The 27290-nt window shown below is 39.3% G+C and overlaps 22 non-coding genes across 22 annotated transcripts; all 22 read right to left on the bottom strand.

The window, feature by feature from the left end:
• Positions 1–863: 863 nt before the first annotated feature.
• LOC140023046 (5S ribosomal RNA) lies at positions 864–982 on the bottom strand. The gene has a single exon (XR_011827019.1). It is a non-coding gene; the product is annotated as a 5S ribosomal RNA (ribosomal RNA).
• Positions 983–2096: 1114 nt separating this feature from the next.
• On the bottom strand, positions 2097–2215 carry LOC140023035 (5S ribosomal RNA). The gene has a single exon (XR_011827008.1). It is a non-coding gene; the product is annotated as a 5S ribosomal RNA (ribosomal RNA).
• A 1135-nt stretch (positions 2216–3350) lies between these two features.
• Positions 3351–3469, bottom strand: LOC140023024 (5S ribosomal RNA). The gene has a single exon (XR_011826997.1). It is a non-coding gene; the product is annotated as a 5S ribosomal RNA (ribosomal RNA).
• A 1135-nt stretch (positions 3470–4604) lies between these two features.
• Positions 4605–4723, bottom strand: LOC140023012 (5S ribosomal RNA). Its single transcript, XR_011826986.1, has one exon. It is a non-coding gene; the product is annotated as a 5S ribosomal RNA (ribosomal RNA).
• Positions 4724–5858: 1135 nt separating this feature from the next.
• Positions 5859–5977, bottom strand: LOC140023000 (5S ribosomal RNA). Its single transcript, XR_011826975.1, has one exon. It is a non-coding gene; the product is annotated as a 5S ribosomal RNA (ribosomal RNA).
• Positions 5978–7112: 1135 nt separating this feature from the next.
• On the bottom strand, positions 7113–7231 carry LOC140030208 (5S ribosomal RNA). Its single transcript, XR_011834122.1, has one exon. It is a non-coding gene; the product is annotated as a 5S ribosomal RNA (ribosomal RNA).
• Positions 7232–8366: 1135 nt separating this feature from the next.
• Positions 8367–8485, bottom strand: LOC140029987 (5S ribosomal RNA). The gene has a single exon (XR_011833901.1). It is a non-coding gene; the product is annotated as a 5S ribosomal RNA (ribosomal RNA).
• Positions 8486–9609: 1124 nt separating this feature from the next.
• On the bottom strand, positions 9610–9728 carry LOC140022989 (5S ribosomal RNA). Its single transcript, XR_011826964.1, has one exon. It is a non-coding gene; the product is annotated as a 5S ribosomal RNA (ribosomal RNA).
• Positions 9729–10863: 1135 nt separating this feature from the next.
• Positions 10864–10982, bottom strand: LOC140022644 (5S ribosomal RNA). Its single transcript, XR_011826625.1, has one exon. It is a non-coding gene; the product is annotated as a 5S ribosomal RNA (ribosomal RNA).
• Positions 10983–12106: 1124 nt separating this feature from the next.
• LOC140031231 (5S ribosomal RNA) lies at positions 12107–12225 on the bottom strand. The gene has a single exon (XR_011835152.1). It is a non-coding gene; the product is annotated as a 5S ribosomal RNA (ribosomal RNA).
• Positions 12226–13349: 1124 nt separating this feature from the next.
• LOC140030207 (5S ribosomal RNA) lies at positions 13350–13468 on the bottom strand. Its single transcript, XR_011834121.1, has one exon. It is a non-coding gene; the product is annotated as a 5S ribosomal RNA (ribosomal RNA).
• Positions 13469–14603: 1135 nt separating this feature from the next.
• On the bottom strand, positions 14604–14722 carry LOC140022532 (5S ribosomal RNA). Its single transcript, XR_011826514.1, has one exon. It is a non-coding gene; the product is annotated as a 5S ribosomal RNA (ribosomal RNA).
• Positions 14723–15846: 1124 nt separating this feature from the next.
• LOC140030206 (5S ribosomal RNA) lies at positions 15847–15965 on the bottom strand. The gene has a single exon (XR_011834120.1). It is a non-coding gene; the product is annotated as a 5S ribosomal RNA (ribosomal RNA).
• A 1124-nt stretch (positions 15966–17089) lies between these two features.
• Positions 17090–17208, bottom strand: LOC140030205 (5S ribosomal RNA). Its single transcript, XR_011834119.1, has one exon. It is a non-coding gene; the product is annotated as a 5S ribosomal RNA (ribosomal RNA).
• Positions 17209–18322: 1114 nt separating this feature from the next.
• LOC140030204 (5S ribosomal RNA) lies at positions 18323–18441 on the bottom strand. Its single transcript, XR_011834118.1, has one exon. It is a non-coding gene; the product is annotated as a 5S ribosomal RNA (ribosomal RNA).
• A 1125-nt stretch (positions 18442–19566) lies between these two features.
• LOC140022419 (5S ribosomal RNA) lies at positions 19567–19685 on the bottom strand. The gene has a single exon (XR_011826401.1). It is a non-coding gene; the product is annotated as a 5S ribosomal RNA (ribosomal RNA).
• Positions 19686–20820: 1135 nt separating this feature from the next.
• Positions 20821–20939, bottom strand: LOC140031268 (5S ribosomal RNA). The gene has a single exon (XR_011835189.1). It is a non-coding gene; the product is annotated as a 5S ribosomal RNA (ribosomal RNA).
• Positions 20940–22074: 1135 nt separating this feature from the next.
• LOC140030203 (5S ribosomal RNA) lies at positions 22075–22193 on the bottom strand. The gene has a single exon (XR_011834117.1). It is a non-coding gene; the product is annotated as a 5S ribosomal RNA (ribosomal RNA).
• A 1135-nt stretch (positions 22194–23328) lies between these two features.
• LOC140029986 (5S ribosomal RNA) lies at positions 23329–23447 on the bottom strand. Its single transcript, XR_011833900.1, has one exon. It is a non-coding gene; the product is annotated as a 5S ribosomal RNA (ribosomal RNA).
• Positions 23448–24582: 1135 nt separating this feature from the next.
• LOC140030201 (5S ribosomal RNA) lies at positions 24583–24701 on the bottom strand. Its single transcript, XR_011834115.1, has one exon. It is a non-coding gene; the product is annotated as a 5S ribosomal RNA (ribosomal RNA).
• Positions 24702–25827: 1126 nt separating this feature from the next.
• Positions 25828–25946, bottom strand: LOC140022977 (5S ribosomal RNA). Its single transcript, XR_011826952.1, has one exon. It is a non-coding gene; the product is annotated as a 5S ribosomal RNA (ribosomal RNA).
• Positions 25947–27081: 1135 nt separating this feature from the next.
• Positions 27082–27200, bottom strand: LOC140022966 (5S ribosomal RNA). The gene has a single exon (XR_011826941.1). It is a non-coding gene; the product is annotated as a 5S ribosomal RNA (ribosomal RNA).
• Positions 27201–27290: the final 90 nt, after the last annotated feature.

The following is a 27290-nucleotide window of genomic DNA, read 5'->3' as shown; positions in this document are numbered from 1 at the left end:
AGACCCGCCAGAAAATCTGTTGACCCGAACCCCGACCCGCCAACCCGTGACGGGTCAGGTATGCTGACCCGAACCCGAAAATTTCAGGTTTACGGGGCGGCGGGTCGACCCGAAATGACCCGAAACTTAATTTTAATTTATTAATTTATCACTGTAATTTCTGATAAAATCAATATCTCACAAAACTAATTACATAATCAAGTAATAAAAATTTAAATAAATGATTCTAAATCAAATTTAAAATAAATTAAACACCGTAAAAGTGTTTTATCCCAAGCAAAATATAAAATAAATTAAAACAATACAAAAGTGAAAAATAACATAATATATTATTTGTCCAAGTATAATAATTTCAACTTCACACAAATTAAATAAATTCGTTTAGGATTAAGTAATTAATGCCTTTGAAAAAAAGAATAACTTAGTTTAGTTAGATAAAATTATTTTTATGTTTATTAAATTATTTTTAATTCGTAAACGGGTCATATCGGGTCATATCAGGTCACCACGGGTTGACCCGAAATCGACCGGTTTTCTTTTCGGGTTCATCGGGTCCAACCCGATTCTGACCCGAATTCCCGAAACCTCAACCCAAACCCATTAATTTCGTGTTAGGTTCGTGTCGTGTTTTCAGGTCGTGTCGAAAATTGCCACCCCTAGTTGCGGTGATACATTTGCGCCGACAAATTTGAGCGACGATCCGGGCTTTGATCGAGCCGTACCGTTCCTGATTTGTCTCGCGCCTTCAGATCCTCCTTCACGCTTCGACAAGAAGCAAAATATTAAGCAATCGTTCCGACGGAGCTAAATTACTACAGGATAAAGAACGAATAGGAAATTTGGATTTCGAAACAAAAAAGAGAGGGGTGCAACACGAGGACTTCCCAGGGGGTCACCCATCCTAGTACTACTCTCGCCCAAGCACGCTTAACTTCGGAGTTCTGATGGGATCCGGTGCATTAGTGCTGGTATGATCGCACCCGCCATGTTCCTTTCGCTTTATTCTTTTAAACTACCCCGTCCTGCGAAGCAGTGTGGCTTTTCTAGACCGAAATTCATTTTAAGCGTCAATTCAAGCATTTTCCTCTTATCCTTTTATTTATTTACTTTATATTTTTTTTTGTTATTGATTTGCACCCTGTTTTTTTCCCTCATCCCGCAACTCTAAATTATCATGAAATCAATCCTTCACGCTTGCAGTTAGGGGTGGCAATTCGGGTCCAAATCAGGTTGGCGGGTCGGGTTCGGGTCAACAGACCCGCCAGAAAATCTGTTGACCCGAACCCCGACCCGCCAACCCGTGACGGGTCAGGTATGCTGACCCGAACCCGAAAATTTCAGGTTTACGGGGCGGCGGGTCGACCCGAAATGACCCGAAACTTAATTTTAATTTATTAATTTATCACTGTAATTTCTAATAAAATCAATTTCTCACAAAACTAATTACATAATCAAGTAATAAAAATTTAAATAAATGATTCCAAATCAAATCTAAAATAAATTAAACACCGTAAAAGTGTTTTATCCCAAGCAAAATATAAAATAAATTAAAACAATACAAAAGTGAAAAATAATATAATATATTATTTGTCCAAGTATAATAATTTCAAATTCACACAAATTAAATAAATTCGTTTAGGATTAAGTAATTAATGCCTTTGAAAAAAAGAATAACTTAGTTTAGTTAGATAAAATTATTTTTATGTTTATTAAATTATTTTTAATTCGTAAACGGGTCATATCAGGTCACCACGGGTTGACCCGAAATCGACCGGTTTTCTTTTCGGGTTCATCGGGTCCAACCCGAATTCCCGAAACCTCAACCCAAACCCATTAATTTCGTGTTAGGTTCGTGTCGTGTTTTCAGGTCGTGTCGAAAATTGCCACCCCTAGTTGCGGTGATACATTTGCGCCGACAAATTTGAGCGACGATCCGGGCTTTGATCGAGCCGTACCGTTCCTGATTTGTCTCGCGCCTTCAGATCCTCCTTCACGCTTCGACAAGAAGCAAAATATTAAGCAATCGTTCCGACGGAGCTAAATTACTACAGGATAAAGAACGAATAGGAAATTTGGATTTCGAAACAAAAAAGAGAGGGGTGCAACACGAGGACTTCCCAGGGGGTCACCCATCCTAGTACTACTCTCGCCCAAGCACGCTTAACTTCGGAGTTCTGATGGGATCCGGTGCATTAGTGCTGGTATGATCGCACCCGCCATGTTCCTTTCGCTTTATTCTTTTAAACTACCCCGTCCTGCGAAGCAGTGTGGCTTTTCTAGACCGAAATTCATTTTAAGCGTCAATTCAAGCATTTTCCTCTTATCCTTTTATTTATTTACTTTATATTTTTTTTTGTTATTGATTTGCACCCTGTTTTTTTCCCTCATCCCGCAACTCTAAATTATCATGAAATCAATCCTTCACGCTTGCAGTTAGGGGTGGCAATTCGGGTCCAAATCAGGTTGGCGGGTCGGGTTCGGGTCAACAGACCCGCCAGAAAATCTGTTGACCCGAACCCCGACCCGCCAACCCGTGACGGGTCAGGTATGCTGACCCGAACCCGAAAATTTCAGGTTTACGGGGCGGCGGGTCGACCCGAAATGACCCGAAACTTAATTTTAATTTATTAATTTATCACTGTAATTTCTGATAAAATCAATATCTCACAAAACTAATTACATAATCAAGTAATAAAAATTTAAATAAATGATTCCAAATCAAATTTAAAATAAATTAAACACCGTAAAAGTGTTTTATCCCAAGCAAAATATAAAATAAATTAAAACAATACAAAAGTGAAAAATAATATAATATATTATTTGTCCAAGTATAATAATTTCAACTTCACACAAATTAAATAAATTCGTTTAGGATTAAGTAATTAATGCCTTTGAAAAAAAGAATAACTTAGTTTAGTTAGATAAAATTATTTTTATGTTTATTAAATTATTTTTAATTCGTAAACGGGTCATATCGGGTCATATCAGGTCACCACGGGTTGACCCGAAATCGACCGGTTTTCTTTTCGGGTTCATCGGGTCCAACCCGATTCTGACCCGAATTCCCGAAACCTCAACCCAAACCCATTAATTTCGTGTTAGGTTCGTGTCGTGTTTTCAGGTCGTGTCGAAAATTGCCACCCCTAGTTGCGGTGATACATTTGCGCCGACAAATTTGAGCGACGATCCGGGTTTTGATCGAGCCGTACCGTTCCTGATTTGTCTCGCGCCTTCAGATCCTCCTTCACGCTTCGACAAGAAGCAAAATATTAAGCAATCGTTCCGACGGAGCTAAATTACTACAGGATAAAGAACGAATAGGAAATTTGGATTTCGAAACAAAAAAGAGAGGGGTGCAACACGAGGACTTCCCAGGGGGTCACCCATCCTAGTACTACTCTCGCCCAAGCACGCTTAACTTCGGAGTTCTGATGGGATCCGGTGCATTAGTGCTGGTATGATCGCACCCGCCATGTTCCTTTCGCTTTATTCTTTTAAACTACCCCGTCCTGCGAAGCAGTGTGGCTTTTCTAGACCGAAATTCATTTTAAGCGTCAATTCAAGCATTTTCCTCTTATCCTTTTATTTATTTACTTTATATTTTTTTTTGTTATTGATTTGCACCCTGTTTTTTTCCCTCATCCCGCAACTCTAAATTATCATGAAATCAATCCTTCACGCTTGCAGTTAGGGGTGGCAATTCGGGTCCAAATCAGGTTGGCGGGTCGGGTTCGGGTCAACAGACCCGCCAGAAAATCTGTTGACCCGAACCCCGACCCGCCAACCCGTGACGGGTCAGGTATGCTGACCCGAACCCGAAAATTTCAGGTTTACGGGGCGGCGGGTCGACCCGAAATGACCCGAAACTTAATTTTAATTTATTAATTTATCACTGTAATTTCTAATAAAATCAATTTCTCACAAAACTAATTACATAATCAAGTAATAAAAATTTAAATAAATGATTCCAAATCAAATCTAAAATAAATTAAACACCGTAAAAGTGTTTTATCCCAAGCAAAATATAAAATAAATTAAAACAATACAAAAGTGAAAAATAATATAATATATTATTTGTCCAAGTATAATAATTTCAACTTCACACAAATTAAATAAATTCGTTTGGGATTAAGTAATTAATGCCTTTGAAAAAAAGAATAACTTAGTTTAGTTAGATAAAATTATTTTTATGTTTATTAAATTATTTTTAATTCGTAAACGGGTCATATCGGGTCATATCAGGTCACCACGGGTTGACCCGAAATCGACCGGTTTTCTTTTCGGGTTCATCGGGTCCAACCCGATTCTGACCCGAATTCCCGAAACCTCAACCCAAACCCATTAATTTCGTGTTAGGTTCGTGTCGTGTTTTCAGGTCGTGTCGAAAATTGCCACCCCTAGTTGCGGTGATACATTTGCGCCGACAAATTTGAGCGACGATCCGGGCTTTGATCGAGCCGTACCGTTCCTGATTTGTCTCGCGCCTTCAGATCCTCCTTCACGCTTCGACAAGAAGCAAAATATTAAGCAATCGTTCCGACGGAGCTAAATTACTACAGGATAAAGAACGAATAGGAAATTTGGATTTCGAAACAAAAAAGAGAGGGGTGCAACACGAGGACTTCCCAGGGGGTCACCCATCCTAGTACTACTCTCGCCCAAGCACGCTTAACTTCGGAGTTCTGATGGGATCCGGTGCATTAGTGCTGGTATGATCGCACCCGCCATGTTCCTTTCGCTTTATTCTTTTAAACTACCCCGTCCTGCGAAGCAGTGTGGCTTTTCTAGACCGAAATTCATTTTAAGCGTCAATTCAAGCATTTTCCTCTTATCCTTTTATTTATTTACTTTATATTTTTTTTTGTTATTGATTTGCACCCTGTTTTTTTCCCTCATCCCGCAACTCTAAATTATCATGAAATCAATCCTTCACGCTTGCAGTTAGGGGTGGCAATTCGGGTCCAAATCAGGTTGGCGGGTCGGGTTCGGGTCAACAGACCCGCCAGAAAATCTGTTGACCCGAACCCCGACCCGCCAACCCGTGACGGGTCAGGTATGCTGACCCGAACCCGAAAATTTCAGGTTTACGGGGCGGCGGGTCGACCCGAAATGACCCGAAACTTAATTTTAATTTATTAATTTATCACTGTAATTTCTGATAAAATCAATATCTCACAAAACTAATTACATAATCAAGTAATAAAAATTTAAATAAATGATTCCAAATCAAATCTAAAATAAATTAAACACCGTAAAAGTGTTTTATCCCAAGCAAAATATAAAATAAATTAAAACAATACAAAAGTGAAAAATAATATAATATATTATTTGTCCAAGTATAATAATTTCAACTTCACACAAATTAAATAAATTCGTTTAGGATTAAGTAATTAATGCCTTTGAAAAAAAGAATAACTTAGTTTAGTTAGATAAAATTATTTTTATGTTTATTAAATTATTTTTAATTCGTAAACGGGTCATATCGGGTCATATCAGGTCACCACGGGTTGACCCGAAATCGACCGGTTTTCTTTTCGGGTTCATCGGGTCCAACCCGATTCTGACCCGAATTCCCGAAACCTCAACCCAAACCCATTAATTTCGTGTTAGGTTCGTGTCGTGTTTTCAGGTCGTGTCGAAAATTGCCACCCCTAGTTGCGGTGATACATTTGCGCCGACAAATTTGAGCGACGATCCGGGCTTTGATCGAGCCGTACCGTTCCTGATTTGTCTCGCGCCTTCAGATCCTCCTTCACGCTTCGACAAGAAGCAAAATATTAAGCAATCGTTCCGACGGAGCTAAATTACTACAGGATAAAGAACGAATAGGAAATTTGGATTTCGAAACAAAAAAGAGAGGGGTGCAACACGAGGACTTCCCAGGGGGTCACCCATCCTAGTACTACTCTCGCCCAAGCACGCTTAACTTCGGAGTTCTGATGGGATCCGGTGCATTAGTGCTGGTATGATCGCACCCGCCATGTTCCTTTCGCTTTATTCTTTTAAACTACCCCGTCCTGCGAAGCAGTGTGGCTTTTCTAGACCGAAATTCATTTTAAGCGTCAATTCAAGCATTTTCCTCTTATCCTTTTATTTATTTAATTTATATTTTTTTTTGTTAATGATTTGCACCCTGTTTTTTTCCCTCATCCCGCAACTCTAAATTATCATGAAATCAATCCTTCACGCTTGCAGTTAGGGGTGGCAATTCGGGTCCAAATCAGGTTGGCGGGTCGGGTTCGGGTCAACAGACCCGCCAGAAAATCTGTTGACCCGAACCCCGACCCGCCAACCCGTGACGGGTCAGGTATGCTGACCCGAACCCGAAAATTTCAGGTTTACGGGGCGGCGGGTCGACCCGAAATGACCCGAAACTTAATTTTAATTTATTAATTTATCACTGTAATTTCTGATAAAATCAATTTCTCACAAAACTAATTACATAATCAAGTAATAAAAATTTAAATAAATGATTCCAAATCAAATCTAAAATAAATTAAACACCGTAAAAGTGTTTTATCCCAAGCAAAATATAAAATAAATTAAAACAATACAAAAGTGAAAAATAATATAATATATTATTTGTCCAAGTATAATAATTTCAACTTCACACAAATTAAATAAATTCGTTTAGGATTAAGTAATTAATGCCTTTGAAAAAAAGAATAACTTAGTTTAGTTAGATAAAATTATTTTTATGTTTATTAAATTATTTTTAATTCGTAAACGGGTCATATCGGGTCATATCAGGTCACCACGGGTTGACCCGAAATCTACCGGTTTTCTTTTCGGGTTCATCGGGTCCAACCCGATTCTGACCCGAATTCCCGAAACCTCAACCCAAACCCATTAATTTCGTGTTAGGTTCGTGTCGTGTTTTCAGATCGTGTCGAAAATTGCCACCCCTAGTTGCGGTGATACATTTGCGCCGACAAATTTGAGCGACGATCCGGGCTTTGATCGAGCCGTACCGTTCCTGATTTGTCTCGCGCCTTCAGATCCTCCTTCACGCTTCGACAAGAAGCAAAATATTAAGCAATCGTTCCGACGGAGCTAAATTACTACAGGATAAAGAACGAATAGGAAATTTGGATTTCGAAACAAAAAAGAAAGGGGTGCAACACGAGGACTTCCCAGGGGGTCACCCATCCTAGTACTACTCTCGCCCAAGCACGCTTAACTTCGGAGTTCTGATGGGATCCGGTGCATTAATGCTGGTATGATCGCACCCGCCATGTTCCTTTCGCTTTATTCTTTTAAACTACCCCGTCCTGCGAAGCAGTGTGGCTTTTCTAGACCGAAATTCATTTTAAGCGTCAATTCAAGCATTTTCCTCTTATCCTTTTATTTATTTACTTTATATTTTTTTTTGTTATTGATTTGCACCCTGTTTTTTTCCCTCATCCCGCAACTCTAAATTATCATGAAATCAATCCTTCACGCTTGCAGTTAGGGGTGGCAATTCGGGTCCAAATCAGGTTGGCGGGTCGGGTTCGGGTCAACAGACCCGCCAGAAAATCTGTTGACCCGAACCCCGACCCGCCAACCCGTGACGGGTCAGGTATGCTGACCCGAACCCGAAAATTTCAGGTTTACGGGGCGACGGGTCGACCCGAAATGACCCGAAACTTAATTTTAATTTATTAATTTATCACTGTAATTTCTAATAAAATCAATTTCTCACAAAACTAATTACATAATCAAGTAATAAAAATTTAAATAAATGATTCCAAATCAAATCTAAAATAAATTATACACCGTAAAAGTGTTTTATCCCAAGCAAAATATAAAATAAATTAAAACAATACAAAAGTGAAAAATAATATAATATATTATTTGTCCAAGTATAATAATTTCAACTTCACACAAATTAAATAAATTCGTTTAGGATTAAGTAATTAATGCCTTTGAAAAAAAGAATAACTTAGTTTAGTTAGATAAAATTATTTTTATGTTTATTAAATTATTTTTAATTCGTAAACGGGTCATATCGGGTCATATCAGGTCACCACGGGTTGACCCGAAATCGACCGGTTTTCTTTTCGGGTTCATCGGGTCCAACCCGATTCTGACCCGAATTCCCGAAACCTCAACCCAAACCCATTAATTTCGTGTTAGGTTCGTGTCGTGTTTTCAGGTCGTGTCGAAAATTGCCACCCCTAGTTGCGGTGATACATTTGCACCGACAAATTTGAGCGACGATCCGGGCTTTGATCGAGCCGTACCGTTCCTGATTTGTCTCGCGCCTTCAGATCCTCCTTCACGCTTCGACAAGAAGCAAAATATTAAGCAATCGTTCCGACGGAGCTAAATTACTACAGGATAAAGAACGAATAGGAAATTTGGATTTCGAAACAAAAAAGAGAGGGATGCAACACGAGGACTTCCCAGGGGGTCACCCATCCTAGTACTACTCTCGCCCAAGCACGCTTAACTTCGGAGTTCTGATGGGATCCGGTGCATTAGTGCTGGTATGATCGCACCCGCCATGTTCCTTTCGCTTTATTCTTTTAAACTACCCCGTCCTGCGAAGCAGTGTGGCTTTTCTAGACCGAAATTCATTTTAAGCGTCAATTCAAGCATTTTCCTCTTATCCTTTTATTTATTTACTTTATATTTTTTTTTGTTATTGATTTGCACCCTGTTTTTTTCCCTCATCCCGCAACTCTAAATTATCATGAAATCAATCCTTCACGCTTGCAGTTAGGGGTGGCAATTCGGGTCCAAATCAGGTTGGCGGGTCGGGTTCGGGTCAACAGACCCGCCAGAAAATCTGTTGACCCGAACCCCGACCCGCCAACCCGTGACGGGTCAGGTATGCTGACCCGAACCCGAAAATTTCAGGTTTACGGGGCGGCGGGTCGACCCGAAATGACCCGAAACTTAATTTTAATTTATTAATTTATCACTGTAATTTCTAATAAAATCAATTTCTCACAAAACTAATTACATAATCAAGTAATAAAAATTTAAATAAATGATTCCAAATCAAATCTAAAATAAATTAAACACCGTAAAAGTGTTTTATCCCAAGCAAAATATAAAATAAATTAAAACAATACAAAAGTGAAAAATAATATAATATATTATTTGTCCAAGTATAATAATTTCAACTTCACACAAATTAAATAAATTCGTTTAGGATTAAGTAATTAATGCCTTTGAAAAAAAGAATAACTTAGTTTAGTTAGATAAAATTATTTTTATGTTTATTAAATTATTTTTAATTCGTAAACGGGTCATATCGGGTCATATCAGGTCACCACGGGTTGACCCGAAATCGACCGGTTTTCTTTTCGGGTTCATCGGGTCCAACCCGAATTCCCGAAACCTCAACCCAAACCCATTAATTTCGTGTTAGGTTCGTGTCGTGTTTTCAGGTCGTGTCGAAAATTGCCACCCCTAGTTGCGGTGATACATTTGCGCCGACAAATTTGAGCGACGATCCGGGCTTTGATCGAGCCGTACCGTTCCTGATTTGTCTCGCGCCTTCAGATCCTCCTTCACGCTTCGACAAGAAGCAAAATATTAAGCAATCGTTCCGACGGAGCTAAATTACTACAGGATAAAGAACGAATAGGAAATTTGGATTTCGAAACAAAAAAGAAAGGGGTGCAACACGAGGACTTCCCAGGGGGTCACCCATCCTAGTACTACTCTCGCCCAAGCACGCTTAACTTCGGAGTTCTGATGGGATCCGGTGCATTAGTGCTGGTATGATCGCACCCGCCATGTTCCTTTCGCTTTATTCTTTTAAACTACCCCGTCCTGCGAAGCAGTGTGGCTTTTCTAGACCGAAATTCATTTTAAGCGTCAATTCAAGCATTTTCCTCTTATCCTTTTATTTATTTACTTTATATTTTTTTTTGTTATTGATTTGCACCCTGTTTTTTTCCCTCATCCCGCAACTCTAAATTATCATGAAATCAATCCTTCACGCTTGCAGTTAGGGGTGGCAATTCGGGTCCAAATCAGGTTGGCGGGTCGGGTTCGGGTCAACAGACCCGCCAGAAAATCTGTTGACCCGAACCCCGACCCGCCAACCCGTGACGGGTCAGGTATGCTGACCCGAACCCGAAAATTTCAGGTTTACGGGGCGGCGGATCGACCCCAAATGACCCGAAACTTAATTTTAATTTATTAATTTATCACTGTAATTTCTAATAAAATCAATTTCTCACAAAACTAATTACATAATCAAGTAATAAAAATTTAAATAAATGATTCCAAATCAAATCTAAAATAAATTAAACACCGTAAAAGTGTTTTATCCCAAGCAAAATATAAAATAAATTAAAACAATACAAAAGTGAAAAATAATATAATATATTATTTGTCCAAGTATAATAATTTCAACTTCACACAAATTAAATAAATTCGTTTGGGATTAAGTAATTAATGCCTTTGAAAAAAAGAATAACTTAGTTTAGTTAGATAAAATTATTTTTATGTTTATTAAATTATTTTTAATTCGTAAACGGGTCATATCGGGTCATATCAGGTCACCACGGGTTGACCCGAAATCGACCGGTTTTCTTTTCGGGTTCATCGGGTCCAACCCGATTCTGACCCGAATTCCCGAAACCTCAACCCAAACCCATTAATTTCGTGTTAGGTTCGTGTCGTGTTTTCAGGTCGTGTCGAAAATTGCCACCCCTAGTTGCGGTGATACATTTGCGCCGACAAATTTGAGCGACGATCCGGGCTTTGATCGAGCCGTACCGTTCCTGATTTGTCTCGCGCCTTCAGATCCTCCTTCACGCTTCGACAAGAAGCAAAATATTAAGCAATCGTTCCGACGGAGCTAAATTACTACAGGATAAAGAACGAATAGGAAATTTGGATTTCGAAACAAAAAAGAGAGGGGTGCAACACGTGGACTTCCCAGGGGGTCACCCATCCTAGTACTACTCTCGCCCAAGCACGCTTAACTTCGGAGTTCTGATGGGATCCGGTGCATTAGTGCTGGTATGATCGCACCCGCCATGTTCCTTTCGCTTTATTCTTTTAAACTACCCCGTCCTGCGAAGCAGTGTGGCTTTTCTAGACCGAAATTCATTTTAAGCGTCAATTCAAGCATTTTCCTCTTATCCTTTTATTTATTTAATTTATATTTTTTTTTGTTATTGATTTGCACCCTGTTTTTTTCCCTCATCCCGCAACTCTAAATTATCATGAAATCAATCCTTCACGCTTGCAGTTAGGGGTGGCAATTCGGGTCCAAATCAGGTTGGCGGGTCGGGTTCGGGTCAACAGACCCGCCAGAAAATCTGTTGACCCGAACCCCGACCCGCCAACCCGTGACGGGTCAGGTATGCTGACCCGAACCCGAAAATTTCAGGTTTACGGGGCGGCGGGTCGACCCGAAATGACCCGAAACTTAATTTTAATTTATTAATTTATCACTGTAATTTCTAATAAAATCAATTTCTCACAAAACTAATTACATAATCAAGTAATAAAAATTTAAATAAATGATTCCAAATCAAATCTAAAATAAATTAAACACCGTAAAAGTGTTTTATCCCAAGCAAAATATAAAATAAATTAAAACAATACAAAAGTGAAAAATAATATAATATATTATTTGTCCAAGTATAATAATTTCAACTTCACACAAATTAAATAAATTCGTTTAGGATTAAGTAATTAATGCCTTTGAAAAAAAGAATAACTTAGTTTAGTTAGATAAAATTATTTTTATGTTTATTAAATTATTTTTAATTCGTAAACGGGTCATATCGGGTCATATCAGGTCACCACGGGTTGACCCGAAATCGACCGGTTTTCTTTTCGGGTTCATCGGGTCCAACCCGAATTCCCGAAACCTCAACCCAAACCCATTAATTTCGTGTTAGGTTCGTGTCGTGTTTTCAGGTCGTGTCGAAAATTGCCACCCCTAGTTGCGGTGATACATTTGCGCCGACAAATTTGAGCGACGATCCGGGCTTTGATCGAGCCGTACCGTTCCTGATTTGTCTCGCGCCTTCAGATCCTCCTTCACGCTTCGACAAGAAGCAAAATATTAAGCAATCGTTCCGACGGAGCTAAATTACTACAGGATAAAGAACGAATAGGAAATTTGGATTTCGAAACAAAAAAGAGAGGGGTGCAACACGAGGACTTCCCAGGGGGTCACCCATCCTAGTACTACTCTCGCCCAAGCACGCTTAACATCGGAGTTCTGATGGGATCCGGTGCATTAATGCTGGTATGATCGCACCCGCCATGTTCCTTTCGCTTTATTCTTTTAAACTACCCCGTCCTGCGAAGCAATGTGGCTTTTCTAGACCGAAATTCATTTTAAGCGTCAATTCAAGCATTTTCCTCTTATCCTTTTATTTATTTACTTTATATTTTTTTTTGTTATTGATTTGCACCCTGTTTTTTTCCCTCATCCCGCAACTCTAAATTATCATGAAATCAATCCTTCACGCTTGCAGTTAGGGGTGGCAATTCGGGTCCAAATCAGGTTGGCGGGTCGGGTTCGGGTCAACAGACCCGCCAGAAAATCTGTTGACCCGAACCCCGACCCGCCAACCCGTGACGGGTCAGGTATGCTGACCCGAACCCGAAAATTTCAGGTTTACGGGGCGGCGGGTCGACCCGAAATGACCCGAAACTTAATTTTAATTTATTAATTTATCACTGTAATTTCTAATAAAATCAATTTCTCACAAAACTAATTACATAATCAAGTAATAAAAATTTAAATAAATGATTCCAAATCAAATCTAAAATAAATTAAACACCGTAAAAGTGTTTTATCCCAAGCAAAATATAAAATAAATTAAAACAATACAAAAGTGAAAAATAATATAATATATTATTTGTCCAAGTATAATAATTTCAACTTCACACAAATTAAATAAATTCGTTTAGGATTAAGTAATTAATGCCTTTGAAAAAAAGAATAACTTAGTTTAGTTAGATAAAATTATTTTTATGTTTATTAAATTATTTTTAATTCGTAAACGGGTCATATCGGGTCATATCAGGTCACCACGGGTTGACCCGAAATCGACCGGTTTTCTTTTCGGGTTCATCGGGTCCAACCCGAATTCCCGAAACCTCAACCCAAACCCATTAATTTCGTGTTAGGTTCGTGTCGTGTTTTCAGGTCGTGTCGAAAATTGCCACCCCTAGTTGCGGTGATACATTTGCGCCGACAAATTTGAGCGACGATCCGGGCTTTGATCGAGCCGTACCGTTCCTGATTTGTCTCGCGCCTTCAGATCCTCCTTCACGCTTCGACAAGAAGCAAAATATTAAGCAATCGTTCCGACGGAGCTAAATTACTACAGGATAAAGAACGAATAGGAAATTTGGATTTCGAAACAAAAAAGAAAGGGGTGCAACACGAGGACTTCCCAGGGGGTCACCCATCCTAGTACTACTCTCGCCCAAGCACGCTTAACTTCGGAGTTCTGATGGGATCCGGTGCATTAATGCTGGTATGATCGCACCCGCCATGTTCCTTTCGCTTTATTCTTTTAAACTACCCCGTCCTGCGAAGCAGTGTGGCTTTTCTAGACCGAAATTCATTTTAAGCGTCAATTCAAGCATTTTCCTCTTATCCTTTTATTTATTTACTTTATATTTTTTTTTGTTATTGATTTGCACCCTGTTTTTTTCCCTCATCCCGCAACTCTAAATTATCATGAAATCAATCCTTCACGCTTGCAGTTAGGGGTGGCAATTCGGGTCCAAATCAGGTTGGCGGGTCGGGTTCGGGTTAACAGACCCGCCAGAAAATCTGTTGACCCGAACCCCGACCCGCCAACCCGTGACGGGTCAGGTATGCTGACCCGAACCCGAAAATTTCAGGTTTACGGGGCGGCGGGTCGACCCCAAATGACCCGAAACTTAATTTTAATTTATTAATTTATCACTGTAATTTCTAATAAAATCAATTTCTCACAAAACTAATTACATAATCAAGTAATAAAAATTTAAATAAATGATTCCAAATCAAATCTAAAATAAATTAAACACCGTAAAAGTGTTTTATCCCAAGCAAAATATAAAATAAATTAAAACAATACAAAAGTGAAAAATAATATAATATATTATTTGTCCAAGTATAATAATTTCAACTTCACACAAATTAAATAAATTCGTTTGGGATTAAGTAATTAATGCCTTTGAAAAAAAGAATAACTTAGTTTAGTTAGATAAAATTATTTTTATGTTTATTAAATTATTTTTAATTCGTAAACGGGTCATATCGGGTCATATCAGGTCACCACGGGTTGACCCGAAATCGACCGGTTTTCTTTTCGGGTTCATCGGGTCCAACCCGATTCTGACCCGAATTCCCGAAACCTCAACCCAAACCCATTAATTTCGTGTTAGGTTCGTGTCGTGTTTTCAGGTCGTGTCGAAAATTGCCACCCCTAGTTGCGGTGATACATTTGCGCCGACAAATTTGAGCGACGATCCGGGCTTTGATCGAGCCGTACCGTTCCTGATTTGTCTCGCGCCTTCAGATCCTCCTTCACGCTTCGACAAGAAGCAAAATATTAAGCAATCGTTCCGACGGAGCTAAATTACTACAGGATAAAGAACGAATAGGAAATTTGGATTTCGAAACAAAAAAGAGAGGGGTGCAACACGTGGACTTCCCAGGGGGTCACCCATCCTAGTACTACTCTCGCCCAAGCACGCTTAACTTCGGAGTTCTGATGGGATCCGGTGCATTAGTGCTGGTATGATCGCACCCGCCATGTTCCTTTCGCTTTATTCTTTTAAACTACCCCGTCCTGCGAAGCAGTGTGGCTTTTCTAGACCGAAATTCATTTTAAGCGTCAATTCAAGCATTTTCCTCTTATCCTTTTATTTATTTAATTTATATTTTTTTTTGTTATTGATTTGCACCCTGTTTTTTTCCCTCATCCCGCAACTCTAAATTATCATGAAATCAATCCTTCACGCTTGCAGTTAGGGGTGGCAATTCGGGTCCAAATCAGGTTGGCGGGTCGGGTTCGGGTCAACAGACCCGCCAGAAAATCTGTTGACCCGAACCCCGACCCGCCAACCCGTGACGGGTCAGGTATGCTGACCCGAACCCGAAAATTTCAGGTTTACGGGGCGGCGGGTCGACCCGAAATGACCCGAAACTTAATTTTAATTTATTAATTTATCACTGTAATTTCTGATAAAATCAATTTCTCACAAAACTAATTACATAATCAAGTAATAAAAATTTAAATAAATGATTCCAAATCAAATCTAAAATAAATTAAACACCGTAAAAGTGTTTTATCCCAAGCAAAATATAAAATAAATTAAAACAATACAAAAGTGAAAAATAATATAATATATTGTTTGTCCAAGTATAATAATTTCAACTTCACACAAATTAAATAAATTCGTTTAGGATTAAGAAATTAATGCCTTTGAAAAAAAGAATAACTTAGTTTAGTTAGATAAAATTATTTTTATGTTTATTAAATTATTTTTAATTCGTAAACGGGTCATATCGGGTCATATCAGGTCACCACGGGTTGACCCGAAATCGACCGGTTTTCTTTTCGGGTTCATCGGGTCCAACCCGAATTCCCGAAACCTCAACCCAAACCCATTAATTTCGTGTTAGGTTCGTGTCGTGTTTTCAGGTCGTGTCGAAAATTGCCACCCCTAGTTGCGGTGATACATTTGCGCCGACAAATTTGAGCGACGATCCGGGCTTTGATCGAGCCGTACCGTTCCTGATTTGTCTCGCGCCTTCAGATCCTCCTTCACGCTTCGACAAGAAGCAAAATATTAAGCAATCGTTCCGACGGAGCTAAATTACTACAGGATAAAGAACGAATAGGAAATTTGGATTTCGAAACAAAAATGAAAGGGGTGCAACACGAGGACTTCCCAGGGGGTCACCCATCCTAGTACTACTCTCGCCCAAGCACGCTTAACTTCGGAGTTCTGATGGGATCCGGTGCATTAATGCTGGTATGATCGCACCCGCCATGTTCCTTTCGCTTTATTCTTTTAAACTACCCCGTCCTGCGAAGCAGTGTGGCTTTTCTAGACCGAAATTCATTTTAAGCGTCAATTCAAGCATTTTCCTCTTATCCTTTTATTTATTTACTTTATATTTTTTTTTGTTATTGATTTGCACCCTGTTTTTTTCCCTCATCCCGCAACTCTAAATTATCATGAAATCAATCCTTCACGCTTGCAGTTAGGGGTGGCAATTCGGGTCCAAATCAGGTTGGCGGGTCGGGTTCGGGTCAACAGACCCGCCAGAAAATCTGTTGACCCGAACCCCGACCCGCCAACCCGTGACGGGTCAGGTATGCTGACCCGAACCCGAAAATTTCAGGTTTACGGGGCGGCGGGTCGACCCGAAATGACCCGAAACTTAATTTTAATTTATTAATTTATCACTGTAATTTCTAATAAAATCAATTTCTCACAAAACTAATTACATAATCAAGTAATAAAAATTTAAATAAATGATTCCAAATCAAATCTAAAATAAATTAAACACCGTAAAAGTGTTTTATCCCAAGCAAAATATAAAATAAATTAAAACAATACAAAAGTGAAAAATAATATAATATATTATTTGTCCAAGTATAATAATTTCAACTTCACACAAATTAAATAAATTCGTTTAGGATTAAGTAATTAATGCCTTTGAAAAAAAGAATAACTTAGTTTAGTTAGATAAAATTATTTTTATGTTTATTAAATTATTTTTAATTCGTAAACGGGTCATATCGGGTCATATCAGGTCACCACGGGTTGACCCGAAATCGACCGGTTTTCTTTTCGGGTTCATCGGGTCCAACCCGAATTCCCGAAACCTCAACCCAAACCCATTAATTTCGTGTTAGGTTCGTGTCGTGTTTTCAGGTCGTGTCGAAAATTGCCACCCCTAGTTGCGGTGATACATTTGCGCCGACAAATTTGAGCGACGATCCGGGCTTTGATCGAGCCGTACCGTTCCTGATTTGTCTCGCGCCTTCAGATCCTCCTTCACGCTTCGACAAGAAGCAAAATATTAAGCAATCGTTCCGACGGAGCTAAATTACTACAGGATAAAGAACGAATAGGAAATTTGGATTTCGAAACAAAAATGAAAGGGGTGCAACACGAGGACTTCCCAGGGGGTCACCCATCCTAGTACTACTCTCGCCCAAGCACGCTTAACTTCGGAGTTCTGATGGGATCCGGTGCATTAATGCTGGTATGATCGCACCCGCCATGTTCCTTTCGCTTTATTCTTTTAAACTACCCCGTCCTGCGAAGCAGTGTGGCTTTTCTAGACCGAAATTCATTTTAAGCGTCAATTCAAGCATTTTCCTCTTATCCTTTTATTTATTTACTTTATATTTTTTTTTGTTATTGATTTGCACCCTGTTTTTTTCCCTCATCCCGCAACTCTAAATTATCATGAAATCAATCCTTCACGCTTGCAGTTAGGGGTGGCAATTCGGGTCCAAATCAGGTTGGCGGGTCGGGTTCGGGTCAACAGACCCGCCAGAAAATCTGTTGACCCGAACCCCGACCCGCCAACCCGTGACGGGTCAGGTATGCTGACCCGAACCCGAAAATTTCAGGTTTACGGGGCGGCGGGTCGACCCGAAATGACCCGAAACTTAATTTTAATTTATTAATTTATCACTGTAATTTCTCATAAAATCAATTTCTCACAAAACTAATTACATAATCAAGTAATAAAAATTTAAATAAATGATTCCAAATCAAATCTAAAATAAATTAAACACCGTAAAAGTGTTTTATCCCAAGCAAAATATAAAATAAATTAAAACAATACAAAAGTGAAAAATAATATAATATATTATTTGTCCAAGTATAATAATTTCAACTTCACACAAATTAAATAAATTCGTTTAGGATTAAGTAATTAATGCCTTTGAAAAAAAGAATAACTTAGTTTAGTTAGATAAAATTATTTTTATGTTTATTAAATTATTTTTAATTCGTAAACGAGTCATATCAGGTCACCACGGGTTGACCCGAAATCGACCGGTTTTCTTTTCGGGTTCATCGGGTCCAACCCGAATTCCCGAAACCTCAACCCAAACCCATTAATTTCGTGTTAGGTTCGTGTCGTGTTTTCAGGTCGTGTCGAAAATTGCCACCCCTAGTTGCGGTGATACATTTGCGCCGACAAATTTGAGCGACGATCCGGGCTTTGATCGAGCCGTACCGTTCCTGATTTGTCTCGCGCCTTCAGATCCTCCTTCACGCTTCGACAAGAAGCAAAATATTAAGCAATCGTTCCGACGGAGCTAAATTACTACAGGATAAAGAACGAATAGGAAATTTGGATTTCGAAACAAAAATGAAAGGGGTGCAACACGAGGACTTCCCAGGGGGTCACCCATCCTAGTACTACTCTCGCCCAAGCACGCTTAACTTCGGAGTTCTGATGGGATCCGGTGCATTAATGCTGGTATGATCGCACCCGCCATGTTCCTTTCGCTTTATTCTTTTAAACTACCCCGTCCTGCGAAGCAGTGTGGCTTTTCTAGACCGAAATTCATTTTAAGCGTCAATTCAAGCATTTTCCTCTTATCCTTTTATTTATTTACTTTATATTTTTTTTTGTTATTGATTTGCACCCTGTTTTTTTCCCTCATCCCGCAACTCTAAATTATCATGAAATCAATCCTTCACGCTTGCAGTTAGGGGTGGCAATTCGGGTCCAAATCAGGTTGGCGGGTCGGGTTCGGGTCAACAGACCCGCCAGAAAATCTGTTGACCCGAACCCCGACCCGCCAACCCGTGACGGGTCAGGTATGCTGACCCGAACCCGAAAATTTCAGGTTTACGGGGCGGCGGGTCGACCCGAAATGACCCGAAACTTAATTTTAATTTATTAATTTATCACTGTAATTTCTCATAAAATCAATTTCTCACAAAACTAATTACATAATCAAGTAATAAAAATTTAAATAAATGATTCCAAATCAAATCTAAAATAAATTAAACACCGTAAAAGTGTTTTATCCCAAGCAAAATATAAAATAAATTAAAACAATACAAAAGTGAAAAATAATATAATATATTATTTGTCCAAGTATAATAATTTCAACTTCACACAAATTAAATAAATTCGTTTAGGATTAAGTAATTAATGCCTTTGAAAAAAAGAATAACTTAGTTTAGTTAGATAAAATTATTTTTATGTTTATTAAATTATTTTTAATTCGTAAACGAGTCATATCAGGTCACCACGGGTTGACCCGAAATCGACCGGTTTTCTTTTCGGGTTCATCGGGTCCAACCCGATTCTGACCCGAATTCCCGAAACCTCAACCCAAACCCATTAATTTCGTGTTAGGTTCGTGTCGTGTTTTCAGGTCGTGTCGAAAATTGCCACCCCTAGTTGCGGTGATACATTTGCGCCGACAAATTTGAGCGACGATCCGGGCTTTGATCGAGCCGTACCGTTCCTGATTTGTCTCGCGCCTTCAGATCCTCCTTCACGCTTCGACAAGAAGCAAAATATTAAGCAATCGTTCCGACGGAGCTAAATTACTACAGGATAAAGAACGAATAGGAAATTTGGATTTCGAAACAAAAAAGAGAGGGGTGCAACACGTGGACTTCCCAGGGGGTCACCCATCCTAGTACTACTCTCGCCCAAGCACGCTTAACTTCGGAGTTCTGATGGGATCCGGTGCATTAGTGCTGGTATGATCGCACCCGCCATGTTCCTTTCGCTTTATTCTTTTAAACTACCCCGTCCTGCGAAGCAGTGTGGCTTTTCTAGACCGAAATTCATTTTAAGCGTCAATTCAAGCATTTTCCTCTTATCCTTTTATTTATTTAATTTATATTTTTTTTTGTTATTGATTTGCACCCTGTTTTTTTCCCTCATCCCGCAACTCTAAATTATCATGAAATCAATCCTTCACGCTTGCAGTTAGGGGTGGCAATTCGGGTCCAAATCAGGTTGGCGGGTCGGGTTCGGGTCAACAGACCCGCCAGAAAATCTGTTGACCCGAACCCCGACCCGCCAACCCGTGACGGGTCAGGTATGCTGACCCGAACCCGAAAATTTCAGGTTTACGGGGCGGCGGGTCGACCCGAAATGACCCGAAACTTAATTTTAATTTATTAATTTATCACTGTAATTTCTGATAAAATCAATTTCTCACAAAACTAATTACATAATCAAGTAATAAAAATTTAAATAAATGATTCCAAATCAAATCTAAAATAAATTAAACACCGTAAAAGTGTTTTATCCCAAGCAAAATATAAAATAAATTAAAACAATACAAAAGTGAAAAATAATATAATATATTGTTTGTCCAAGTATAATAATTTCAACTTCACACAAATTAAATAAATTCGTTTAGGATTAAGAAATTAATGCCTTTGAAAAAAAGAATAACTTAGTTTAGTTAGATAAAATTATTTTTATGTTTATTAAATTATTTTTAATTCGTAAACGGGTCATATCGGGTCATATCAGGTCACCACGGGTTGACCCGAAATCGACCGGTTTTCTTTTCGGGTTCATCGGGTCCAACCCGATTCTGACCCGAATTCCCGAAACCTCAACCCAAACCCATTAATTTCGTGTTAGGTTCGTGTCGTGTTTTCAGGTCGTGTCGAATATTGCCACCCCTAGTTGCGGTGATACATTTGCGCCGACAAATTTGAGCGACGATCCGGGCTTTGATCGAGCCGTACCGTTCCTGATTTGTCTCGCGCCTTCAGATCCTCCTTCACGCTTCGACAAGAAGCAAAATATTAAGCAATCGTTCCGACGGAGCTAAATTACTACAGGATAAAGAACGAATAGGAAATTTGGATTTCGAAACAAAAAAGAGAGGGGTGCAACACGAGGACTTCCCAAGGGGTCACCCATCCTAGTACTACTCTCGCCCAAGCACGCTTAATTTCGGAGTTCTGATGGGATCCGGTGCATTAGTGCTGGTATGATCGCACCCGCCATGTTCCTTTCGCTTTATTCTTTTAAACTACCCCGTCCTGCGAAGCAGTGTGGCTTTTCTAGACCGAAATTCATTTTAAGCGTCAATTCAAGCATTTTCCTCTTATCCTTTTATTTATTTACTTTATATTTTTTTTTGTTATTGATTTGCACCCTGTTTTTTTCCCTCATCCCGCAACTCTAAATTATCATGAAATCAATCCTTCACGCTTGCAGTTAGGGGTGGCAATTCGGGTCCAAATCAGGTTGGCGGGTCGGGTTCGGGTCAACAGACCCGCCAGAAAATCTGTTGACCCGAACCCCGACCCGCCAACCCGTGACGGGTCAGGTATGCTGACCCGAACCCGAAAATTTCAGGTTTACGGGGCGGCGGGTCGACCCGAAATGACCCGAAACTTAATTTTAATTTATTAATTTATCACTGTAATTTCTGATAAAATCAATTTCTCACAAAACTAATTACATAATCAAGTAATAAAAATTTAAATAAATGATTCCAAATCAAATCTAAAATAAATTAAACACCGTAAAAGTGTTTTATCCCAAGCAAAATATAAAATAAATTAAAACAATACAAAAGTGAAAAATAATATAATATATTGTTTGTCCAAGTATAATAATTTCAACTTCACACAAATTAAATAAATTCGTTTAGGATTAAGAAATTAATGCCTTTGAAAAATAGAATAACTTAGTTTAGTTAGATAAAATTATTTTTATGTTTATTAAATTATTTTTAATTCGTAAACGGGTCATATCGGGTCATATCAGGTCACCACGGGTTGACCCGAAATCGACCGGTTTTCTTTTCGGGTTCATCGGGTCCAACCCGATTCTGACCCGAATTCCCGAAACCTCAACCCAAACCCATTAATTTCGTGTTAGGTTCGTGTCGTGTTTTCAGGTCGTGTCGAAAATTGCCACCCCTAGTTGCGGTGATACATTTGCGCCGACAAATTTGAGCGACGATCCGGGCTTTGATCGAGCCGTACCGTTCCTGATTTGTCTCGCGCCTTCAGATCCTCCTTCACGCTTCGACAAGAAGCAAAATATTAAGCAATCGTTCCGACGGAGCTAAATTACTACAGGATAAAGAACGAATAGGAAATTTGGATTTCGAAACAAAAAAGAAAGGGGTGCAACACGAGGACTTCCCAGGGGGTCACCCATCCTAGTACTACTCTCGCCCAAGCACGCTTAACTTCGGAGTTCTGATGGGATCCGGTGCATTAATGCTGGTATGATCGCACCCGCCATGTTCCTTTCGCTTTATTCTTTTAAACTACCCCGTCCTGCGAAGCAGTGTGGCTTTTCTAGACCGAAATTCATTTTAAGCGTCAATTCAAGCATTTTCCTCTTATCCTTTTATTTATTTACTTTATATTTTTTTTTGTTATTGATTTGCACCCTGTTTTTTTCCCTCATCCCGCAACTCTAAATTATCATGAAATCAATCCTTCACGCTTGCAGTTAGGGGTGGCAATTCGGGTCCAAATCAGGTTGGCGGGTCGGGTTCGGGTCAACAGACCCGCCAGAAAATCTGTTGACCCGAACCCCGACCCGCCAACCCGTGACGGGTCAGGTATGCTGACCCGAACCCGAAAATTTCAGGTTTACGGGGCGACGGGTCGACTCGAAATGACCCGAAACTTAATTTTAATTTATTAATTTATCACTGTAATTTCTAATAAAATCAATTTCTCACAAAACTAATTACATAATCAAGTAATAAAAATTTAAATAAATGATTCCAGATCAAATCTAAAATAAATTAAACACCGTAAAAGTGTTTTATCCCAAGCAAAATATAAAATAAATTAAAACAATACAAAAGTGAAAAATAATATAATATATTATTTGTCCAAGTATAATAATTTCAACTTCACACAAATTAAATAAATTCGTTTAGGATTAAGTAATTAATGCCTTTGAAAAAAAGAATAACTTAGTTTAGTTAGATAAAATTATTTTTATGTTTATTAAATTATTTTTAATTCGTAAACGGGTCATATCGGGTCATATCAGGTCACCACGGGTTGACCCGAAATCGACCGGTTTTCTTTTCGGGTTCATCGGGTCCAACCCGATTCTGACCCGAATTCCCGAAACCTCAACCCAAACCCATTAATTTCGTGTTAGGTTCGTGTCGTGTTTTCAGGTCGTGTCGAAAATTGCCACCCCTAGTTGCGGTGATACATTTGCACCGACAAATTTGAGCGACGATCCGGGCTTTGATCGAGCCGTACCGTTCCTGATTTGTCTCGCGCCTTCAGATCCTCCTTCACGCTTCGACAAGAAGCAAAATATTAAGCAATCGTTCCGACGGAGCTAAATTACTACAGGATAAAGAACGAATAGGAAATTTGGATTTCGAAACAAAAAAGAGAGGGATGCAACACGAGGACTTCCCAGGGGGTCACCCATCCTAGTACTACTCTCGCCCAAGCACGCTTAACTTCGGAGTTCTGATGGGATCCGGTGCATTAGTGCTGGTATGATCGCACCCGCCATGTTCCTTTCGCTTTATTCTTTTAAACTACCCCGTCCTGCGAAGCAGTGTGGCTTTTCTAGACCGAAATTCATTTTAAGCGTCAATTCAAGCATTTTCCTCTTATCCTTTTATTTATTTACTTTATATTTTTTTTTGTTATTGATTTGCACCCTGTTTTTTTCCCTCATCCCGCAACTCTAAATTATCATGAAATCAATCCTTCACGCTTGCAGTTAGGGGTGGCAATTCGGGTCCAAATCAGGTTGGCGGGTCGGGTTCGGGTCAACAGACCCGCCAGAAAATCTGTTGACCCGAACCCCGACCCGCCAACCCGTGACGGGTCAGGTATGCTGACCCGAACCCGAAAATTTCAGGTTTACGGGGCGGCGGGTCGACCCGAAATGACCCGAAACTTAATTTTAATTTATTAATTTATCACTGTAATTTCTAATAAAATCAATTTCTCACAAAACTAATTACATAATCAAGTAATAAAAATTTAAATAAATGATTCCAAATCAAATCTAAAATAAATTAAACACCGTAAAAGTGTTTTATCCCAAGCAAAATATAAAATAAATTAAAACAATACAAAAGTGAAAAATAATATAATATATTATTTGTCCAAGTATAATAATTTCAACTTCACACAAATTAAATAAATTCGTTTAGGATTAAGTAATTAATGCCTTTGAAAAAAAGAATAACTTAGTTTAGTTAGATAAAATTATTTTTATGTTTATTAAATTATTTTTAATTCGTAAACGGGTCATATCGGGTCATATCAGGTCACCACGGGTTGACCCGAAATCGACCGGTTTTCTTTTCGGGTTCATCGGGTCCAACCCGATTCTGACCCGAATTCCCGAAACCTCAACCCAAACCCATTAATTTCGTGTTAGATTCGTGTCGTGTTTTCAAGTCGTGTCGAAAATTGCCACCCCTAGTTGCGGTGATACATTTGCGCCGACAAATTTGAGCGACGATCCGGGCTTTGATCGAGCCGTACCGTTCCTGATTTGTCTCGCGCCTTCAGGTCCTCCTTCACGCTTCGACAAGAAGCAAAATATTAAGCAATCGTTCCGACGGAGCTAAATTACTACAGGATAAAGAACGAATAGGAAATTTGGATTTCGAAACAAAAAAGAGAGGGGTGCAACACGAGGACTTCCCAGGGGGTCACCCATCCTAGTACTACTCTCGCCCAAGCACGCTTAACTTCGGAGTTCTGATGGGATCCGGTGCATTAATGCTGGTATGATCGCACCCGCCATGTTCATTTCGTTTTATTCTTTTAAACTACCCCGTCCTGCGAAGCAGTGTGGCTTTTCTAGACCGAAATTCATTTTAAGCGTCAATTCAAGCATTTTCCTCTTATCCTTTTATTTATTTACTTTATATTTTTTTTTTGTTATTGATTTGCACCCTGTTTTTTTCCCTCATCCCGCAACTCTAAATTATCATGAAATCAATCCTTCACGCTTGCAGTTAGGGGTGGCAATTCGGGTCCAAATCAGGTTGGCGGGTCGGGTTCGGGTCAACAGACCCGCCAGAAAATCTGTTGACCCGAACCCCGACCCGCCAACCCGTGACGGGTCAGGTATGCTGACCCGAACCCGAAAATTTCAGGTTTACGGGGCGGCGGGTCGACCCGAAATGACCCGAAACTTAATTTTAATTTATTAATTTATCACTGTAATTTCTAATAAAATCAATTTCTCACAAAACTAATTACATAATCAAGTAATAAAAATTTAAATAAATGATTCCAAATCAAATCTAAAATAAATTAAACACCGTAAAAGTGTTTTATCCCAAGCAAAATATAAAATAAATTAAAACAATACAAAAGTGAAAAATAATATAATATATTATTTGTCCAAGTATAATAATTTCAACTTCACACAAATTAAATAAATTCGTTTAGGATTAAGTAATTAATGCCTTTGAAAAAAAGAATAACTTAGTTTAGTTAGATAAAATTATTTTTATGTTTATTAAATTATTTTTAATTCGTAAACGAGTCATATCAGGTCACCACGGGTTGACCCGAAATCGACCGGTTTTCTTTTCGGGTTCATCGGGTCCAACCCGATTCTGACCCGAATTCCCGAAACCTCAACCCAAACCCATTAATTTCGTGTTAGGTTCGTGTCGTGTTTTCAGGTCGTGTCGAAAATTGCCACCCCTAGTTGCGGTGATACATTTGCGCCGACAAATTTGAGCGACGATCCGGGCTTTGATCGAGCCGTACCGTTCCTGATTTGTCTCGCGCCTTCAGATCCTCCTTCACGCTTCGACAAGAAGCAAAATATTAAGCAATCGTTCCGACGGAGCTAAATTACTACAGGATAAAGAACGAATAGGAAATTTGGATTTCGAAACAAAAAAGAGAGGGGTGCAACACGAGGACTTCCCAGGGGGTCACCCATCCTAGTACTACTCTCGCCCAAGCACGCTTAACTTCGGAGTTCTGATGGGATCCGGTGCATTAGTGCTGGTATGATCGCACCCGCCATGTTCCTTTCGCTTTATTCTTTTAAACTACCCCGTCCTGCGAAGCAGTGTGGCTTTTCTAGACCGAAATTCATTTTAAGCGTCAATTCAAGCATTTTCCTCTTATCCTTTTATTTATTTACTTTATATTTTTTTTTGTTATTGATTTGCACCCTGTTTTTTTCCCTCATCCCGCAACTCTAAATTATCATGAAATCAATCCTTCACGCTTGCAGTTAGGGGTGGCAATTCGGGTCCAAATCAGGTTGGCGGGTCGGGTTCGGGTCAACAGACCCGCCAGAAAATCTGTTGACCCGAACCCCGACCCGCCAACCCGTGACGGGTCAGGTATGCTGACCCGAACCCGAAAATTTCAGGTTTACGGGGCGGCGGGTCGACCCGAAATGACCCGAAACTTAATTTTAATTTATTAATTTATCACTGTAATTTCTGATAAAATCAATATCTCACAAAACTAATTACATAATCAAGTAATAAAAATTTAAATAAATGATTCCAAATCAAATCTAAAATAAATTAAACACCGTAAAAGTGTTTTATCCCAAGCAAAATATAAAATAAATTAAAACAATACAAAAGTGAAAAATAATATAATATATTATTTGTCCAAGTATAATAATTTCAACTTCACACAAATTAAATAAATTCGTTTAGGATTAAGTAATTAATGCCTTTGAAAAAAAGAATAACTTAGTTTAGTTAGATAAAATTATTTTTATGTTTATTAAATTATTTTTAATTCGTAAACGGGTCATATCGGGTCATATCAGGTCACCACGGGTTGACCCGAAATCGACCGGTTTTCTTTTCGGGTTCATCGGGTCCAACCCGATTCTGACCCGAATTCCCGAAACCTCAACCCAAACCCATTAATTTCGTGTTAGGTTCGTGTCGTGTTTTCAGGTCGTGTCGAAAATTGCCACCCCTAGTTGCGGTGATACATTTGCGCCGACAAATTTGAGCGACGATCCGGGCTTTGATCGAGCCGTACCGTTCCTGATTTGTCTCGCGCCTTCAGATCCTCCTTCACGCTTCGACAAGAAGCAAAATATTAAGCAATCGTTCCGACGGAGCTAAATTACTACAGGATAAAGAACGAATAGGAAATTTGGATTTCGAAACAAAAAAGAAAGGGGTGCAACACGAGGACTTCCCAGGGGGTCACCCATCCTAGTACTACTCTCGCCCAAGCACGCTTAACTTCGGAGTTCTGATGGGATCCGGTGCATTAGTGCTGGTATGATCGCACCCGCCATGTTCCTTTCGCTTTATTCTTTTAAACTACCCCGTCCTGCGAAGCAGTGTGGCTTTTCTAGACCGAAATTCATTTTAAGCGTCAAT

The sequence above is a fragment of the Coffea arabica genome, chromosome 11e, assembly GCF_036785885.1.
Source record: "Coffea arabica cultivar ET-39 chromosome 11e, Coffea Arabica ET-39 HiFi, whole genome shotgun sequence".
Classification (NCBI taxonomy): Eukaryota; Viridiplantae; Streptophyta; class Magnoliopsida; order Gentianales; family Rubiaceae; genus Coffea; species Coffea arabica.
This window is presented reverse-complemented; position numbering and strand designations above follow the sequence as displayed.